General features: G+C 41.4%; 1 pseudogene; it reads left to right on the top strand.

The window, feature by feature from the left end:
• The first annotated feature begins 16,804 nt into the window (after nt 1–16,804).
• On the top strand, nt 16,805–21,005 carry LOC108717415 (annotated as a pseudogene).
• Nucleotides 21,006–21,022: the final 17 nt, after the last annotated feature.

The following is a 21,022-nucleotide window of genomic DNA, read 5'->3' on the forward strand; positions in this document are numbered from 1 at the left end:
AAAGCCAGAAGGCATTGCTGCACTTGAAAAGTAACGTAATAATGTCAGAACACACTTATGGGAAACAAAAACTTAGCGGTTCAGTCAGCAAGAAGGAGATGAAACTGTAGGTGTGTTTATGTATTTACACCTTTCCTTCTCCTTTAAAGTAAAAAAGTAAAAGCATGGGCAGCAATATTGTACATCATATTTTGGACTTCTGCACAAGCAACCACAGTCCTTTAGCAATGTAGAAATGTAAACCTCATATGCTTTAATTTTGACCTTGGTGTCATTCACATATCTGAACCAGTGCCTTGGTGCTTTTCCCCTGGTGCAGTTACTTTGTGTCACTATTATTTGGTAGCACACCCTTCAAAAAGGAATAACATCTTGTAGCCATGAATGAGCTTTTACATCTCTCTACTGACCAATTTTCTTTTGTAAACTGCTCCACTTCTTTCAAATTTCTTCCAACTGCAGTTATGAATTTTCACCACAAGTGTTCAGTTGGGGTTAGACCTGGACTTATTACTACTTCAGAACACTTCACTAGTTTGCCTTTAATTTCCAGTTGCTTTTCAAGTGTACTTTGGGCCATAATCCTGCTGGAAGAACCATGAACCTTGAGACAAGTGTAACCCCTTTTTGGCTGAAACAGACAAATACCAACTTAGAGGGGTAGAGCATGGGTTACACACGACCCTCTTTCACCAGGATGGACTTTCTCAAACGCCTGGGGTTCTTTGCAAAACAGTAGAACAGGCTTTATTCAGGCATAAAGCGCCACAGGGTTATCATACTCACACATGAGGTAGCCACAGTACATCTCTACACAGGTGTAGCAGAGACAGCATATAAAGACACCACACTAGGAATAGCCAAAAGAGTTGAGAGATCACCTTCCGGGGTTTCAGTACCTCATGTGGCTCTGATCCCATACAGCAGACTTAGAACAGGGTTACATAGCCTGATTCCCTTATGTCTACTGTGGTCCCTTTACTACAGGCAAAGCAAAAACTGGGGAAGAGCTACTCCCTTCTATCCTCCTAGTTGGAGCTTGAGCTGCTCTTACTTACTAAGCCTCTCTCTCTATAGAGTGCTATAACAGGAGCTACACTACACACTAGCTCACCTCGTTCATGTGGTCCCTTTACCTCAACTTCATTAAAGGGGTTGTCCCTTTAGGGCTTAACACTTCTGGGGCTTTGTTGACTCCAGGCTCAAAGCCCCAGGTAATATGTTACATGGATTTAACCCAGCAACAGGGAAGGAGGCACTGGCATGGAATGAAGCCATTATTACACTTATGGGTCCCTACACATGGTTTTCAACTTTCTGACAATTTGGTGAAAAAATGCTTTGGTAATCTGATTTCCTGATGCCTAGGACAGATTCATAATACACAGTTCCAGAACAGGAAAGCAACCCCAAGACATGTAATTTCTGCTAGTATTTATATTGTTTTGAAATCCTATCTGCTAACTGTAAGCAAATTTGTTTGAATAAGTGATAGGCGTTAAATTTTCCTCCGTGACAATGCCCTAGTTGTTCTGATTGAATAATTTATGGTATTATTTTATTAAATCTATATGCTATAAAATTGGCATAAATCATTGTCTCCGTTTATTAAGGAAATAGGATGGTAATTGGAGAATAATGTTGTTCCCTTATTTAGGTTGACAATAATGGTGAAATCACCTTCTTTATGTATTCACTGTAGTACATGTATGGGACCTGTTATTCAGGATGCTTGGGACCTGGAATTTTCCAGAAAAGAGATATTTCCATAATTTAGATCTCTGTACCTTAAATCTACTAAACAATCATTTGAACATTAAAGGAACTGTAACATCTAAAAATGAAAGTGTTTTTATGTAATGAAAAAATAATGTAGTGTTGTCTTAAACTGGGGTGTTTGCTGCAGAAAGACTATTATAGTTTATATAAACAAGCTGCTGTGTAGCCATGGGGGCACTGTATGTACAAAGAGCCGCACCTCTCACCTTTCCTTTGATGTTCCTGCTTAGGTGGTGCAGATTTCTCAAGACGGTCAGCACACGTCAGAACATTCAGTGGAAAGTAGAAAGAGAATCGCACAGACACCAAATATGTTGCAGGTGGGGAGCGTCCCCTATTTTTTATTGTGACCACCTGTGCATCAACGTTTCGGGGGGGATTAACCCTCCCTTCGTCAGGATACAAACTTAAGTGCTACAAACATATTTAAGGCATTTGGGGTACATGTGATCCCACCCCTTTACCCATAGTCCACCAGGGTTCAGTGTATTTCAAAGTGAGGCTTGACACTCATTGTCCTTGTGTAGATTCAAAAGTTCAATCATATATACAGAAATGCATGTATGTAATCCCTTCAGCACAGCAATTATAATTATTAATAGCCAAAAATGGCTAATACTACTCACAACCAGCGGGGTGTTAACCGTAATCTCTATTTCTCATAATTCCCGCTGGCCCAGGTTATCTGTGGAAAGGAAACACAGTGTAAGTAACAGCAGTGAAGTGTTTACAGAAAACAAGATAAACTAAAATTCTCATTTAAACCCTTAGGTTGCACGGTTTCTAATTTCCATATCCAGAACGCTTCTCTTTTAAGCAATGCCAGCTTCATCTCGTTCCCTTGTGGTGCTGTAATCTTTTCAAGGATTTGCCACCTTAATTGCGATACTGTATGTTTTTGTACATAAAAGTGCTTCACTAATAAAGTTTCTTTTTTGATTCTGTCCTTTTTACTTATCGCCGGGTCACACCCTTCCATTTCAGGTACAAAGTTTCTAATCACACTTTTGTGTTCATTTAACCTTACTCTGCACAACCTTGAGGTTTGTCCCACGTATCCCAGTCCACATGGGCATTTTAATAAGTAGATAACCCCTTCCGTATTGCAAGTGGCGAAACATTTTAGTCCTATGGGGAAGCCTTTGCTGGGATGGGTACAGACATCTCCTTTTATTACACCACTACAGTGTCCACTGTTGAGACATGGAAAGGTGCCCACTCTTTCGGATACTGGTTTTTTGTACTTATGCTGTTTAATATCAGTTTTGGTGAGCTGGTCACCTATGCTTTTACCCCTTTTGTATGAAAACAATGGGTTATTCAAAAACAATTTCCCATAAGTCTTGTCATTTTGTAATATGGACCAGTGTTTATTGATTGTTCTTTTAAGGAAAGACGAGTGAGGACCATATGTAGTGACGCAAGGTATCCCTAGTTTTTTCTGTGTGGGCGTCTTTCTTACCATTAGGTCTTCCCTTTTCATTCTGCCTACCTCATCCATAGTTTTATCCAAATCTGTTTTGGAGAAACCCCTTTGTACAAATCTAGACACCAATTCCTCCCCTTGTTTGTTATATAATGTTTCAGATGATGTTATCCTTCTCGCCCTTATGAATTGGCTTTTTGGGAGCCCTTTAATTGTCCCTATTGGGTGGAAGCTATCCTTTCTCAACATGTTGTTCCTATCAGTGGGTTTTTTATACAGGTCCGTCGTGAGCGAGCCATCTGAACTTGTGACCTGTACATCTAGGTAATTAACACTATTGGGACCAATACAGGTGGTAAATTTGATGGTATCATGGATGGTATTAAGATATGTGAAAAATTCTGTGAGTATCTCAGGGTAACCTGTCCAAATCAGGAACATATCATCCACATATCTTTTCCATAAGGCAATATGTTCCTTAAATTTTGGGTTATGTAAGATATGCTCATGCTCAATCCTATGCATAAAAATATTTGCGTAGGCCGGAGCCATGTTGGCCCCCATACTGGTACCTTGGGCCTGAAGGAAATAGTCAGAATCAAACCGAAAATAATTACGTTTTAACACCAGCTCCAAGCAATCACATAGAAAATTTATCTCATGTGTGGGCAAATTCTCACGGGACAAGTATTCCCTGGTACATTCAATACCCTCATCATGTGGGATAGAGGTATATAGGTCTTTGACATCTATAGTGCAAAGTATAGTAGAATGTGGTCCTACTGTGAACCCTTCAATTGTTTTTAAAAATTGTGTGGTGTCACTTAGACAAGTGTCTAATTTGGGTAAGATTTCCTGTAAGTACGTATCTATATAAATGGCCAGGGGTTGTAGTAATGAATTAACCCCTGACACGATAGGTCTTCCTGGGGGATTTATCAAGGTTTTATGCACCTTGGGTAAGAGGTAAAAAATTGGCACCCTGGGGTTGTCCTTACGTAAGAGTTCCTGTATTTCAGGAGAGATTACCCCTGTTAGGCATGCATCTTCGAGAAACATGTCAATATCAGTTTTTAACCTTTCCGTTGGATCATTATTAAGAGGTTTATAATGTTCAGTATTGTTTAACTGTCTATGTGCTTCCTTCAAATAATCCTCCTTATTTATTACGACAATGCTGCCCCCCTTATCGGCTTTCTTAATAATTAACCCTTTGTCCTTTTGCAAGTTAATTAATGCATTTTTTTCTTTTAGGTGTAGATTATTTACCTTTGGGACAACATGTTTATGCAAACCCTTTTCTATATCAGAGTTAATCATGTTAGAGAACGTGTCTATGGAAGCACAGGAAAAATTTGGGTTGAAGGTGCTGCGGGTTTTAAGTTTGCTGGACACTATGTCCTTTCTTCCTTTAGGCCATATCCCAGTGTTCTTATCCATATAAAGCATTTTCAATTTAATGGAACGTAAAAATTTAAACATTTCAATTTGTACTGTAAAGGGATCACATTTATACGTGGGAACAAAGCCTAGACCCTTATTTAACAGTTTAAGTTCATCTGAGGACAATGGTTGGGAGGAGAGGTTAATCACTAAGTCATTTACCTCTTTTTCCTCAGTGTGTATTCGCTGCCCGATGGAGTAGCCATCCTTGGGGTTGCGGATCTTTTCTCTCCCCATTGTGCTCCCTTCTTGCCTCCTCTGGTGCTTCCTCCCCCTTCGGGTTCGCCTGTGGCCAGATGAAAAACCGCCTGTGTGCTGGATGCAGACGGTGCCGCTGCGCTGCGTTCTCCTCGCTCAGTACTGGAGTCTGACATCACTTCCCTGCGCCAGTCACCGGAGTCAGTGCTTGACGTTGTTCCTCTGCGACGGTCACGTGGCTGATGGCGTCGCTTCCCCGGTCCTTGGCGTGCTTCCCTTCTGTCCTGTGTCCACGTGTAGACCCGATCAAGCTCGTAGTCAAGGGTATCGCGTTTGAACTTCTTGAGCTTTTTCTGGATGATGGCTTCGCTCAATTTCTCCAGATCAATTTGTACCTTGTGTAGATATAAGGTAAATTCTTCTGCTGCTAGCGTCGTTTTTATCTCATTCTTGAGATGATGTATTTCTTGTGTTGTAGTCTGGATTTCTCCTTGTAAAGCTTGCAGGGTTAGGGTCATTAGGTCAAGGCTGCATTTATCCAACACCTGGTGCCATTTAACCCTAAATTCTTTGTTATCTTTGCAGAGAATGGGCTCAAGGTTAATGCACAGACCCCTTGGTATCCTTGAAGATTTTACATACTCCGTCAATGTAGACAAATGTAAGGTGAGACTTAATTCTTTCTTACTGGTAAATTCAAATTGCTTCTGAAGGTTTCTTGGTTCTGGTTGCTGGGAGGTAAGGATAGATGTAGTCTGGATATTCGCCAAAATACTCTCCCTTTCCTCCTCTGTGAAACCGAATGGTGTAGCACATTTTGTGGTGGTCAAACTTATATCTTGGAAAGACATTCTCCAGTGGAGTGCAGGCTGTTGGAAGTCGCTGTGGTAAAGAGGTTCTGTATGTACAAAGAGCCGCACCTCTCACCTTTCCTTTGATGTTCCTGCTTAGGTGGTGCAGATTTCTCAAGACGGTCAGCACACGTCAGAACATTCAGTGGAAAGTAGAAAGAGAATCGCACAGACACCAAATATGTTGCAGGTGGGGAGCGTCCCCTATTTTTTATTGTGACCACCTGTGCATCAACGTTTCGGGGGGGATTAACCCTCCCTTCGTCAGGATACAAACTTAAGTGCTACAAACATATTTAAGGCATTTGGGGTACATGTGATCCCACCCCTTTACCCATAGTCCACCAGGGTTCAGTGTATTTCAAAGTGAGGCTTGACACTCATTGTCCTTGTGTAGATTCAAAAGTTCAATCATATATACAGAAATGTATGTATGTAATCCCTTCAGCACAGCAATTATAATTATTAATAGCCAAAAATGGCTAATACTACTCACAACCAGCGGGGTGTTAACCGTAATCTCTATTTCTCATAATTCCCGCTGGCCCAGGTTATCTGTGGAAAGGAAACACAGTGTAAGTAACAGCAGTGAAGTGTTTACAGAAAACAAGATAAACTAAAATTCTCATTTAAACCCTTAGGTTGCACGGTTTCTAATTTCCATATCCAGAACGCTTCTCTTTTAAGCAATGCCAGCTTCATCTCGTTCCCTTGTGGTGCTGTAATCTTTTCAAGGATTTGCCACCTTAATTGCGATACTGTATGTTTTTGTACATAAAAGTGCTTCGCTAATAAAGTTTCTTTTTTGATTCTGTCCTTCTTTTTACTTATCGCCGGGTCACACCCTTCCATTTCAGGTACAAAGTTTCTAATCACACTTTTGTGTTCATTTAACCTTACTCTGCACAACCTTGAGGTTTGTCCCACGTATCCCAGTCCACATGGGCATTTTAATAAGTAGATAACCCCTTCCGTATTGCAAGTGGCGAAACATTTTAGTCCTATGGGGAAGCCTTTGCTGGGATGGGTACAGACATCTCCTTTTATTACACCACTACAGTGTCCACAGTTGAGACATGGAAAGGTGCCCACTCTTTCGGATACTGGTTTTTTGTACTTATGCCGTTTAATATCAGTTTTGGTGAGCTGGTCACCTATGCTTAGCCATGGGGGCAGCCATTACAGCACAAGACAAAACATAAAGAATAGTGGTCTTTGTAGATAACACGTTGTCTAATTCTGGGCAGTGTCATTCTGTGGCTAATAAAGCAAATAAAGTTCTGTCTTGCATAAAAAAGGGCATTAACTCAAGGGATGAAAACATAATTATGCCTCTTTATAGGTCCCTGGTAAGGCCTCGTCTGGAGAATGCAGTGCAGTTTTGGACTCCAGTCCTTAAGAGGGATATAAATGAGCTGGAGAGAGTGCAGAGATGTGCAACTAAATTGGTTAGAGGGATGGAAGACTTAAATTATGAGGGTAGACTGTCAAGGTTGGGGTTGTTTTCTCTGGAAAAAATGCGCTTGCGAGGGGACATGATTAAACTTTACAAGTACATTAGAGGACATTATAGACATATAATAGCAGGGGACCTTTTTACCCATAAAGTGGATCAGCGTACCAGAGGCCACCCCTTTAGACTAGAAGAAAAGAACTTTCATTTGAAGCAACGTAGGGGGTTCTTCACAGTCAGGACAGTGACGTTGTGGAATGCACCGCCGGGTGATGTTGTGATGGCTGATTCAGTTAATACCTTTAAGAATGGCTTGGATGATTTTTTGGACAGACATAGTATCAAAGGCTATTGTGATACTTAACTCTATAGTTAGTATAGGTATCGGTATATAGAATTTAATTAAAAGTAGGGAGGGGTGTGTGTATGGATGCTGGGTTTTCATTTGGAGGGGTTGAACTTGATGGACTTTGTCTTTTTTCAACCCAATTTAACTATGTAACTATATAACAGATACGCTATGTAAAATCCCATTGAATACTACAGAGCTCTGTTATCTGCTGTGTATCCTGTGCCCTTTCTCCTTTTTAGCATTGAATGGCTGCCCCCAAGGCTATACAGCAGCTTGTTTATATATACACTATAGTAGAATTGCTGAAGCCAGTTCAGGCCAACAGTGCATAAGCCCTATAGGCTTGTTTTGCCACCAATAAGGATTAATTAAATCTTCATTGGGATCAAGTATAAGGAAATCATTTTTAAAACTTTGAATTATTAGATTAAAATGGAAGATGGCCTTCACGTAATTTGGAGCTTTCTGGATAATGGATCCCATGCATGTAATAATACATGTGGTGGAAAGATATTTTCAATGGTTTAAAATGGCTGTATAGACATTTCTATTAGTGAGATCTTTAATAGTGTCTATAATTTCTTTTTAAGAAAAGATATTTAATTTTTATATCGATTTGTTCATTTTGAGCTTTGATTTTGAGGGTAAGCCTTTTTTATTGCTGGGTTTGGGGAACTCACTTGATTTCGAGACTTTTGTTTTTTAATATTTCAGGTTTTGAGGGTATTTCAGGAAGCGCTGTTCTGTTGCATGAATAAAATCATAAAGGCTTTGCTTGTTGCCTTCAATTACCGTTATATTTGTTTTCTATTAAGATTTTTGAGAGAACTGGCAGCAAAACGGTTGTATTTGTTATTTTATTTATAGCACATCTGCTTTATACCCATGTAGGTTTTTTAGGATGCTATATCCTGTTATAATTTTAGTTAATGTAGAGATTCTTTTATAGGCTTTTTTGATTCTTGAATAAGACGAAAGGGTCTCTTACAACAGTTTTGTGGACTTCCCACAGTATAAACAGGTTTGTCTCTGGGTGTTGATTTTCAGTAATTGTTTGCTTAACTATCGCTAACATATTTATAAAAGCCTAACAAAGAATATTACATTGTGACAGGCAAATTTTGCTCTTTGCGAATGTTATTACATTTCCCCCTTCGACTTTATCTTTGCAAGTATTTGTGAGATAGATCGTTGAGGAAAAATATCATAGAAATGTGTGGCTACACTAAATATTAAAATACATTTATTATTACATACAGATCAAATGAAATGCAGGATAAGGGTAACTAAAGCTAGAAGTTTTGGAAATGATGGCCTTAGTTTCTGAAGTTGGCTTTTTGCTATTTCCACCGTTCTCCAAGCTTGTAATATGTCCAGTCCACTAGTTTGCAGATAATCTAACACTGGTGTGGCAATTTCAAAAATCTGCATGAAGAGGAAGGAAACAAGTAATGTTTCAAATCTTGTCCATCCATAAATTAAATATTTTGCCTCACTAACAACTTTGCTGGGGTGACAATGAAAAATGTTCCAGGCAGCATAGCAGTGTGCTGTATAACTCTTTCGATTGGTTGGAGCATGAACCAAAAATTGCCCAGTGCTGGTGGCTTACTCCACCAGGGAATATCATCAATTTGTTTAGGCGTGAACTTTTTTCCTGTCCTTGACGCTAGGTCGAGACTTGCTCTGTCCACACCAAGAGCTTTTGTAAGATTCAGAGAAAAAACATGCTGTTTTCTCTAAGAGCCTAAATAAAGACTTCACAGGGATGACACACTGGGTTATGTCAACAATGACAAGATTGAGGATGTGAGCATAGCACCAGGTGTAGACAGAATTGCAGGAAACATTTCTGATGTGGGCTTGAACACCATTGTAGAACCCACTCATCTTTGCAGTGCCATCAAAAGAGGAGCTAATGATGTCACTAACACTCAAGACACCATTTCTAGCTGTTCTTTCAGAGATGTGAATAGGGCTTCTCCAGTTGTGCTCTTAACATTGATGAGAGCAATAAGCATTTCATGCACATGTCTCTCTCTCTCTCACATACCTGAGAATGATGCTGCACTGCTTTATCACACCAACATCTTGAGTGCTGTCCATTTCTACACTATATTTCAGTGCATCTTTTACTTCCTTGCTCATACTTTCTTTCACCAATTCCCCCCATTAGCATAATCAAGTTATTTATAGTTGTTTTGCTTAGGAATGTTACTAGGCATCCTCTCCCTTTGCTCTAAAGTTACAAAAAATAATATTAGTGTTTGTATGTCAATTTTCGTTTCTGCAGTCAAATATGCAGTAACTGATGCCAGATGAAGGGCAGAATCTTCATGCTCCTTAACCCTGTTGGTAACATGTTTATTAACTTGCCAGCCACCAATAAATATACATCTGTTAATGCAGAAAGCCAAGCAGAACAATACATCTTTGGATTATCAATACAGTAAGATATTTTCTCTGCATAGCACTCCCACCAGGGACAGAACGGAAGTACACTTTGTTTGGATGGAAAGGCAGTGTATGATTAGCATCTGATAGAAAAGGGTGAGATTTCATAAAATTTAATTTGGCAGAGATGGGGCAGGATGGGTCTGGAGCAAACACATTGCATGAAGCAGATGTGCTAGGTACAGGGAAAAACAGTACATCTGATTCAGAAGTCTTTAGCAGGTTCTACATCTATAGCGGTGGTGCCTTTCTGCTCAATTTCCTATTCTAATACAAGATAAGAGGACCCTTCACCCTCTTCCTCTAGACTAGATGGTAATTCAGTCACAGTAGGGGTACTTTCCCGGGGTAGGACCTCAAGCTCTGCTGAGCTCTAACTTGTTTTGCCTTTTGGCTGCCAAAGTTTTTGGTGCCTGCTTCCCTAGCCCCAGTTTTATATTTCTTCTTTCTGGGAATTCCCTTTATGTTTTGAATCAGCTCCTTTAAAAGACATTGCAAACTCCTAACAGTAAAGAGTTAATTATTTGTATTAGTACCCCTACTCTAAATATGCAAAGCTTGTAACTTGTTTGGAACATGCCCATGCAGACAAATTGTGACACAGGCAAAAAGAACATTAAACATCACACCATGCATGAAAAAAAGCCAACATGCCAAAAGAAAATACACACACCAAAACAAAGTAAGTATAACATGCATTGTGCCTTATCACAACAACAAATAGCTCTCGAGAAACCATTAGAAAGCTTCTTTTTCACTCCCTTAAAACCTTAGGGAGTAACCTGCTTAACAGTGCATAACTTTTTAACCAGTCTTACTAAATGTACTTACAAAAATGTAAACTAAAGTTGTCAGAAAGAAGAATATATATATATAAACATATATTTATATATATTTTTTTTTTTTTGAAATACAGTTTCATGACAAAACGATATGCAAAAGCAGACAGATTCATAAAATTACCTGTAACGCATTTGTTTTTTGTTTTTTTAAAAGACTGCAATTTAACTGCAGTAATTATTGCTTATTAAGCTTTTAAATTGTGGTAAATATGGAATGTTATTTGGAAAACTATACCCCAAAATAATGTAAGTCTCTATAAAAAGCTCATATGTAAAACACTGCTTCATGTAAACAAACTATCATACAATCATAATAAGCACTCCTCCAGGCAGTTATATTTAAAAGAAATTGCTCTACAAACAACACAGTGACATTTGCTCCCCTAAGCTGAAGGCTCAGGGCAGGTTTGGGAACCTTTCTTAATTCTTCTGAGTTTTGTTTATCATTGGCTGAGCTTTCAAAGTACCAACAATATACAACATGCCTTATGGAAACAGTAGTATTTCAGCAGTGATATAAAGTTTATTGGATTAACAGAAAATATGCAATATGCATCATACAATTTTAGACAGGTGCATAGATGTGGGCACCCCAACAGAGATATTACATCAATACTTAGTTGAGCCTCCTTTTGCAAATGTTACAGCCTCTAGACACCTCCTGTAGCCTTTGATGACTGTCTGGATGGTGGTATTTTTGAGCATTCGTCCATACAAAATCTCTCCAGTTCAGTTAAATTTGATGGCTGCCGAGCATGTACAGCCTGCTTCAAATCATCCCATAGATTTTTGTTGAAATTCAAGTCGAGGGACTGTGACAGCCATTCCAGAATATTGTACTTCTCCCTCTGCATAAATGCCTTTGTAGATTTCGAAGTGTGTTTAGGGTCATTGTCTTGTTGGAATATCCAACCCCTGCGCAACTTCAACTTTGTGACTGATGCTTGAACATTATCCTGAAGAATTTGTTGATATTGGTTTGAATTCATCCGACCCTCAACTTTAACAAGGGCCCCAGTCCATGAACTAGCCACATAGCCCACAGCATGATGGAACCTCCATTAAATTTGAAAAAAGGTAGCAGGTGTTTTTCTTGGATTGCAGTGTTCTTTTTCCACCATGCAAAGAGCTTTTTGTTATGACCAAATAACTCAATTTTGTCTCATCCGTCCAAAGCACTTTGTTCTAAATGAGCTTTTGCATACAACAAGTGACGTGAGTGCAGAAAGGGCTTCTTTCTCATCACCCTGCCATACAGATGTTCTTTGTGCAAAGTGTGCTGAATTGTAGAACAATCTACAGATACACCATCTGCAGCAAGATGTTCTTGCAGGTCTTTGGAGGTGATCTTTGGGTTGTCTAACAATCCTCTGCATATGCTGCTCCTGTATTTTTCTTGGCCTGCCAGACCTGAGTTTTACAGTAACTGTGCCTGTGACCTTCCATTTCATGATTACATAACTGTAGAAACTGACAGTTTAAACCTCTGAGATAGCTTTTTGTAGCCTTCCCGTAAACCATGATACTGAACAATCTTTTGAGAGTTGCTTTGAGGATCCCATGCTGTCACTCTTCAGAGGAGAGCCAAACAGAAGCACAGCTTGCAATTGGCCACCTTAAATACATTTTCTCATGATTGGAAACACCTGCCTGTGGAGTTCAAGTCGAGCTAATCCAACCAATTTGGTGTTGCCGGTTATCAGTTTTGGCAGTTACATGCATTCAAATTAGCAAAATTACCCAAACTTTTGCACAGCCAGTTTTTTTATTTAATTTCATACAACTGAATACGGCTTCACTAAAAATCTTTGTTCAGAAAACACCCCAGTACTCAGATGTTCCTGGGAAATGAAAGACATACCACTGTTATCTTTTTTGTTAAAAGTGGAGTAAACTATTATGCAGGCTGAGAGGGGTTCCCAAACTTTTTCATATGACTGTATATGTGGTGAGTCTCTAAAAAATATTTTTTATGACATTTTCATACAAATATACTTTTTTAGTAGCATGTGCCATTAGGTAATCCTAAATACAAAATTGCCTGTACTGAGGGTCCACCTAGCATCATGAGATTCACAGCAAACACAAACAAGCAAGGGCACACATACGTTAGGTCACATGAGCCAATGAATGGACAAAGTTCTGTCTTTTGCACCTACACTTTTTCCTGTTACAGTTAGAGCTGCAGTATTTCAAGGCAAGAGATGTAAACAGGCAATATTTACTTAAATAAATGTTAATTTTAATTTAATGTGCCACTTATGATATAAACTGTCCAGGGTTGCCAGCCATCCGGATTTGACCCGGACAGCCCAAATTTTCAGAACTGCTACCTGGACTGACATGGCGATCAACAAATCGCTGATCACAACATCATAGCCCCACCCAGATGATGTAGCCCCACCCAGTCACTGACCCACCCCTGTGATATCATGGACCCACCCCCTACCCTGATTGTGAGCCACACAAAGGTGGCATCCCTAAAACTGTTGCTTAAATATTCATTTTGGGGGTATAGTTTTCCTTTAAGACTAATCTTGTATGCAAAGTGACAGTGTATCCTACTGTAAACCACGCATGTGTCGGATAACATAGTAAGTTAGGTTAAAAAAAGACACACATCCATCAAGTTCAACCTTTCAACTTTTTAACCTACCTAACTGCAAGTTGATCTAGAGGAAGCTAAACAAAAAACATTTGAAGTTACAAAATATGTTTGACCCCTCACACCAGATCTGCAGCTTAAGTGAGACTGATAAAGTAATAAAGTGTATATATTAAGTGAGGATAGCAAGCACGGCTGACGTCTTCCTGATAAATAGCAAAACCATTGTATTACATAGTACCATACAACACCATTGTACTCATGATATCACTCGCCTCCTTTGCCCCTCAGCAGCGCATCAACAGAGAAATGGGAAGGTAACCCTGTGAGATATGAGAATAGCACTCAATAGTAAAAATCCCACTATAACTCCTCCAGCTACATTGAGTTGGAAAAACAATAGCTAATCTGAAAGAAGTTCCATCCTAAAGTAGTGGCTCTTTCTGAAAGCACAAGACCAGGCAAAATGACCTGAGATGGCTGCCTGTACACCAATATTACAACTAAAAAAATACACTTTGTAATTCTAGCACTGATCTGGTTGCTAGGGTCTAAATTCCCTTAGCAACCACTCAGTGGTATGAGTCAGAAGAAGACAAATCATTTGAAAACTATACAAAATAAAAAATGAAGACCTTTTTGTCTGCTCATTCCCCAGCCTAGTAACAGTGACAGAAAAGGCATTCATAGAATTTTTAAAATATTTTTTTTATTTTTGTATAGATAGACCAGTACCTGTGCCACCTTCTGTGAAGTTGCAGCAAGGGGTTAACAATTGGAGGCTTTAAAATCCGTGCAGCTGGTAAAGTACTCAAGGCTCAAGTTAGGTAGGTTTGATGTGCCAGTGCACAGATGGGACAAGGAGTTGTGCCACTGCTAACACAGCTCTGCTGCAGCTGAACACTGTTCTGATGTGCTGCTGAACTTATGTGAAGATGATCGTACTCGCAGCAGGCCACGGTCGGTACCACCATTCCAAAATCCACCGTAGCTTCAGAGTCAGTCAAGAGCCGCACCTGCCGGTGCGTGGATAGGCCAGACAGCTTCAGATCGGCTGCGCTGCTTCCTGCCTGCCTCTCTGCCTGTAACATAGAATTTATGTTAGTGCAGCCAGCGCATAGCAGGGTCACATCACATGATAACAGGATCAGCAGACTCGGACCCTTGGCTCCAACCAGTGATATTGGCAGCATGGGTGGAAGTAAATTGACGGACAAAGGCAGCGGGAGGAGTTGGGCAAATTCTGATTTTAGTGTGGTCCAGGCCCACACCGCCTGCTGCATAAGCAGAAGTGTTCACCCGGTCTGCACGGATTATGAATTATTTTATTAAGCCTTAGCAAGTTAACTAAAGCAAGGGCCTAGCCGCCTAGGGGCCCACCAAGGCCAGTCTGACCTTGTCCTTAACAGTACCCCCAACCAAATCTCCTCCCCCATTTTCCCTTCCTTTGCCCACTATCTCATCTAATCTGTCTTTCACGGAATCCTTTACTGAACCCTCACCCCCCCCCCCCCCCCCCGACACCTAGTTTAAAATCTCCTCCAACACTCTAGCCATCTTCTCTCCCAAAACAGCTGCAGTATCATTATTGAGGTGCAGCCCATCCCTGGCAAAGAGCCTGTAGCATACTGAGAAATCAGCCCAGTTCTCTAAAAACCCAAAACCCTCCTCCCTACACCAATCTCTCGCTGCCTTCTCAGTGTTGCTCGTAGCACAGGTAATATCTATGAGAAAATTACTTTGGAAGTCCTCGCCCTCAACTTTTAGTTTTTAAAATCATGCTTGAGGACTTCACTACCTCCTCTAACTTGGTCATTGGTACCTATGTGTACCAAGCCTGCTGGGTCTTCTCCAGCCCCTCCCAATAGTCTGTCCACTTGTTCCACCACCATATGCCGAACCCTAGCACCAGGCAAGCAGCAGACTGTTTGTCATGAAGGGTCATTACGGCAGATTACCCTATACACCTTTCTAATAATTGAATCCCCTATAACTAAAACCTGCCTTTCCTTCCTTGCACTCCCCCAACCACCCGTATTAAAGCCACTGCCTCCCAGGGTGCTCTGAGAGTCAGCCTGCTCCATACATGCCCATGCTATGGCCCAGCCCACCTACCCTTCTGTCCCCTCATAACTGTAACAAACATGCCTCCTGTAGCCTCCACTGCGAGATGAGGCTCCTTTCCTCCCCCACATTTGCCCCTGCCCTCAGTGCTGCAAGTTACCCAATTAGAGTCTGCAGTTCAGATTCCAAGATGAAAACCCACCGACATCTCTCACATGTAAATACTGCATGGAACTGCTGCTCCAACACCACATACATGTGCCAAGACACACACCGATTAATACCAGCAAACCCACTTGCACTCATATTTACACTGGGTAATTACAGTCTCCCAAGTGCAATTCCTACAAAATGGCTTATGGTTTTTAACACTGCTTAAAGGACCAGTAACATCAAAAAATTTTTTTAAAAAAAATGAGTTAGTATATAACGAAAAATAAACACCAAGACAAATAAAACTTTTAAATTGCAAAGCCTTTATTAAGAAATAACTTACTGAAACTCCACTTCCTGTCCTCTTCAGAAACGGCGACAGGGCGACCATCCATCCAGCGGTGCTCGATTTCTCCTCCCTGGCTGTATTCTGCATTGAAGAGAGAAGAGGATGGAGCGTGACGGGGCCGCTGTTCTTCTGCAAATAATCCTCACAGCATTGGCAGTAACAGCGATACATGGAAAGTGTATTTTCTATGCCAGATATGATGGCCAATGCTGTGCTCTTTGCCACTATATCATACAACCTAGTACGGAAATTTGAGTTGCGCTGTACCTAGCATCTCGGCGGAACTGAGCGAGTCTGCGTTGAAGAGTGGGGCTTGGGAGCTCCGTGAAATTCGGGGATTGCCTGAGCGCGTGACCCTGACTTGTAAGATAATGTGTTGTCGCGCAAAGCCCCCCCCCGCACGCCGGTATTTAGATCTGCCACCCTGCCCGCGTCTCCAGCCTGACACCCGTGCGCTTCTCTAATGGCGCCTGTCCCTATGTGCCAGAGGGGGGTGTTCGTGATAGTAATGGAGCGCAGCATTGGCCATCATATCTGGCATAGAAAATACACTTTTCTATCGCTGTATCTGCGCTTGTCGCTGAGCGTGACTGGGCTGCTGTTCTTCTGCAAATAATCCTCACAGCATTGGCAGTAACAGCTATACAAGCGCAGATACAGCGATAGAAAAGTGTATTTTCTATGCCAGATATGATGGCCAATGCTGCGCTCCATTGCTATCACGAAAACCCCCCTCTGGCACATAGGGACAGGCGCCATTAGAGAAGCGCACGGGTGTCAGGCTGGAGACGCGGGTAGGGTGGCAGATCTAAATACCGGCACGGAAGCTCCCATACAAACGTGCGGGGGGGCTTTGCGTGACAACACATTATCTCAAGTATACTCAAGTAGTGAAACGTCTTCATTGATTACTCAGAAAGTCCAGTTGTTTTTAGATTGACCTATACTAGATATACCATGACCTGGATGAATGGAAATCTTCATAGTCATATTGCCATTCATTTTGGAGAGAATACTCTAAAACTGGTTCGGGAATATGAAAGAACAGCAAGAAAAGTGGCAGACTATCGAAACCATCAACGCTTTAATCTCAGATGCCGACATCAGGGACTCACCCCTTGTAGCCTGCGCCTGGGTTCCACAGAAAAAAGTCACAGAGCCAACAAGATTTTACAAAAAGCCCAAAAACATCTACTAAATGAACGAGTCAGACAGATCAACTTTACCATTGATGCCCTTAAACAGAAAGTCGAACATCTGAAATGGAGTCTGGCAAAAGAGCTGCCTGATGGAACTCTGGAAAGGGTGGTTGAGTTCGTTGAACATGCACAGATTGCCCAACACATTAAGAGTAAGGAGTGACAAATAAGCAAATTCACCACATTACTGTCACGAAGCAGCAGTTGGAAAAGGACTGAAGAATTAACCTGGAGGCAGAAAGATGAGACACCAAAGACACTTGGGTTAGGAACCTATCAGATAGGGTACTAACCCAGCCTGAAAAGGATGTGTTAGCCAAGGGGTTAAACTATGCAGTGACACCACAACACATACCAGTAGTTGAACTCATCACAGCCACAAAGTCTGCTATCAAAAATAATAACTTGAAAAAGGAAGAAGCAGAACAACTCCGGCTAAAAGTGTCAGCTGCTTTGTCAAGTGCCAGAACACCTCCATCTAACCTTACTACAGAAGAGAGGAGAGCACTCAGCTCTCTGAATAAGGACCCGAACATCACTATCCTGCCAGCAGATAAAGGGCGATGCACAGTTGTGCTCAACACAACTGATCATGACTGCAAGATAACCACTCTGCTCAGTGATAGCAATACATATGAAGCCTTAGGGAAAGACCCAACCAGTGGTTACAAGAAAAAGGTGATCGGTTGCCTACAACAACTTGAAAAGGAGAAAGCCATTGATCGAATTTTATACAACTGTCTGTATCCCAGGGAAGCCACACCATGCTTAGTGGGGCTCCTTCTTTGTGTATCTTGGGGAGTCCGTATAAGACCCATTGTCAGCAGCATAAATTCAGTGACATACAGCATTGCAAAATTCTTGGCTAACATCTTAGCCCCGTTGGTAGGCAATACAGTGCATCATATCCAGAATGCCAAAGAGTTTGTAACCAAGATTCACGGTGTTACACTAGCGGCAGAAGAAACAATGGTGTCATATGATGTTGTCTCATTGTTCACAGGTATACCTATGACAGAGGAGATTGAGACTGTAAGAAATCGACTGCAACATGATACCACCCTCAGCAGCAGAACGAAGCTCAGTCCAAACCAAGTTTGTTTGTTGCTAGATTTGTGCCTTAACACCACATACTTCAAGTACAAGAACCTTTTTTATAGACAGAAACATGGCTGTGCAATGGGTTCTCCAGTCTCTCCCATTGTAGCAAACTTGTACATGGAGGAAGTGGAAAGGAGGGCCTTACTTACTTTCCAGGGAACTACACCGACTCACTGGTTCAGGTATGTGGATGATACTTGGGTTAAAATCAGATCCAATGAAGTGGCGGCCTTTACAGAACACATTAACTCAGTGGACAATAACATCAAGTTCACAAGGGAAGATGTCCACGAGAACAAACTTGCTTTTATGGACTGTTTGATATGTATCCAAGAGGGGGGTAACTTGAAGACGGAAGTATACAGGAAACCCACTCATACGGATCAATATCTGTTGTTTGATTCCCACCATAAACTGGAACACAAACTGGGTGACATTCGAACCCTGCACCACCGGGCAGAATGTGTGGCAACTGATACAGAGTCCAAAGACAAAGAGCAAAAACATCTCAGAGGAGCTTTGAAAGCATGTGGCTACCCAGAATGGGCCTTTGTCAAAACAGCAGCAACCAAGCCCAACAGGAACACCAATAGAAATAACCGCCCGGAGACACATAGTAGGCGAAACATAGTCATCCCATATGTAGCTGGAGTGTCAGAGAAACTCATGAGGATTTTCAACAAACACCATGTCCCTGTGTTTTTCAAACCTAGCAACACACTGAGACAAAAACTGGTACACCCAAAGGATCAAACACCAAAAGAAAAACAAAGCAATGTGGTATACGGAGTCCAATGTAGCAAGGAATGCACAGATCTATACATTGGGGAGACAAAACAACTGCTCTCCAAGCGAATGGCTCAGCACAGGAGGGAGAACTCTACAGGGCAAAACTCAGCTGTCTTTCTACACTTAAAAGACAAGGGACACTCCTTTGAAGATAGCAAGGTCCAAATCTTGAATAAAGAAGACCGCTGGTTTGAACGAGGCGTGAAAGAGGTGATTCATGTCAAGGTGGAGAGACCATCTCTGAACAGAGGCAGGGGCCTTCGACACCACTTGTCTGCTACATACAATGCTGTTCTAACATCTGTACCCCGGCGGATTCAGAACACTTCACACATCCATTCATGCAACTCTCTCAAGTAACACCTGTATCTAGGAGTTGCATGACACATTGGATAATCCAATCACAACTACACAGAATCAACACCTCTGTGAATTTCTTCAGATGTCACCTCTTTGAAGAGTTACAATGTGCCATTGTAAATGGATTAGTGGAAGAGTTTATATGATGAAAACTTCCCACACCAGTCAGTTGAACTGAAAAAGATGCTCGGATGATTAGTGAAACTTCTTCATTGATTACTCACCAAGTCCAGTTGTTTTTAGATTGACCTATACTAGATACAACCAAGTATAACTAATTCTTAAACAAAAAATAACTACTTAAAAATTCACCTTTAATTTTCCCAATAAAAGCAGTAAATGCACTGGGCCATGCCACACAGCACACCAAACTAAGTATATACAAACTCACTGCAATTAACACATGTAAGCAGTGCAGGACTGCAGCACAATTAAAATAAGCAAATAGGAGCGCAGTAGGAGCATTTGCCACTTCAGCTCTACTGCGCATGCGCTGAAGTTTCCGAAACAAGAAATCGGAAAACTTTGTGACTTTCATTGCATGCACAGTAGAGCTGAACTGGCAAATGCTCCTACTGCCCATGCGCGCCAAACGCCGGGTTATCCAGGAAGAAGACCGCAAGGGAGAAGATGGCGCCTGTGAACACCGTGGACAGGACCAGCGCCCAGGGGTAAGTAGCAACTATGGGGCATTTGCGGGGGGAAGGTAGGCCGGGGGGAAACACATGGAGGGATTTTAGTGCAGAAGGGGTTGAATTCTCCTTTAAAGGACTTGTTCAGTGTAAAAATTAAAACTGGGTAAATAGATAGGCTGTGCAAAATAAAAAATGTTTCTAATATAGTTAGTTAGCCAAAAATGTAATGTATAAAGGCTGGAGTGACTGGATGTCTAACATAATGGCCAGAACACTACTTCCTGCTTTTCAGCTCTCTTGGTTTCAACTGATTGGTTACCGGGCAGTAACCAATCAGAGACGTGAAGAGGGGCCACGTGGGTCATTACTGTTGCTTTTGAATCTGAGCTGAATGCAGAGGATCAATTGCAAACTCACTGAACAGTTATGTCCCATGTGCCCCCCCCCCCTTATAGTCACTGACTAACTCAGAGTTAGAGAGCTGAAAAGCAGGAAGTAGTGTTCTGGCTATTATGTTACACATCCAGTAACTCCAGCCTTTATACATTACATTTTTGGCTAACTAACTATATTAGAAACATTTCTTATTTTGCACAGCCTATTTATCCAGTTTTTATTTTCACACTGAACTGTTCCTTTAAGGGCACACACCTTACACAGACCAGCAAGTATGTAATAGATTCACAGCTTCCACTGAACAGCAGTGTCTCCATATTCCTTTCCAATAGTGCCCACTATTCCACTAAGGGAAGAACTGATTAAAATCCTGCCTGAATGAAAAAACGAATGCTACCCAGTAACCCAGCGCAACCCAATACTCTCTCAGTGGAGCACTGTGACAGCGTTCTTCTCCAGACAATCCCCGAGTAACCACCACCATTTGAAGAAGGCGCCGAATACGCGCCGAATGTCATGTGACGGAGAAGTTCCCCAGACGTTCACGTCTTCGTGACGTCACCCACGGCATCA

Source organism: Xenopus laevis, chromosome 5S (genome assembly GCF_017654675.1).
Source record: "Xenopus laevis strain J_2021 chromosome 5S, Xenopus_laevis_v10.1, whole genome shotgun sequence".
In the NCBI taxonomy this organism is placed as follows: Eukaryota; Metazoa; Chordata; class Amphibia; order Anura; family Pipidae; genus Xenopus; species Xenopus laevis.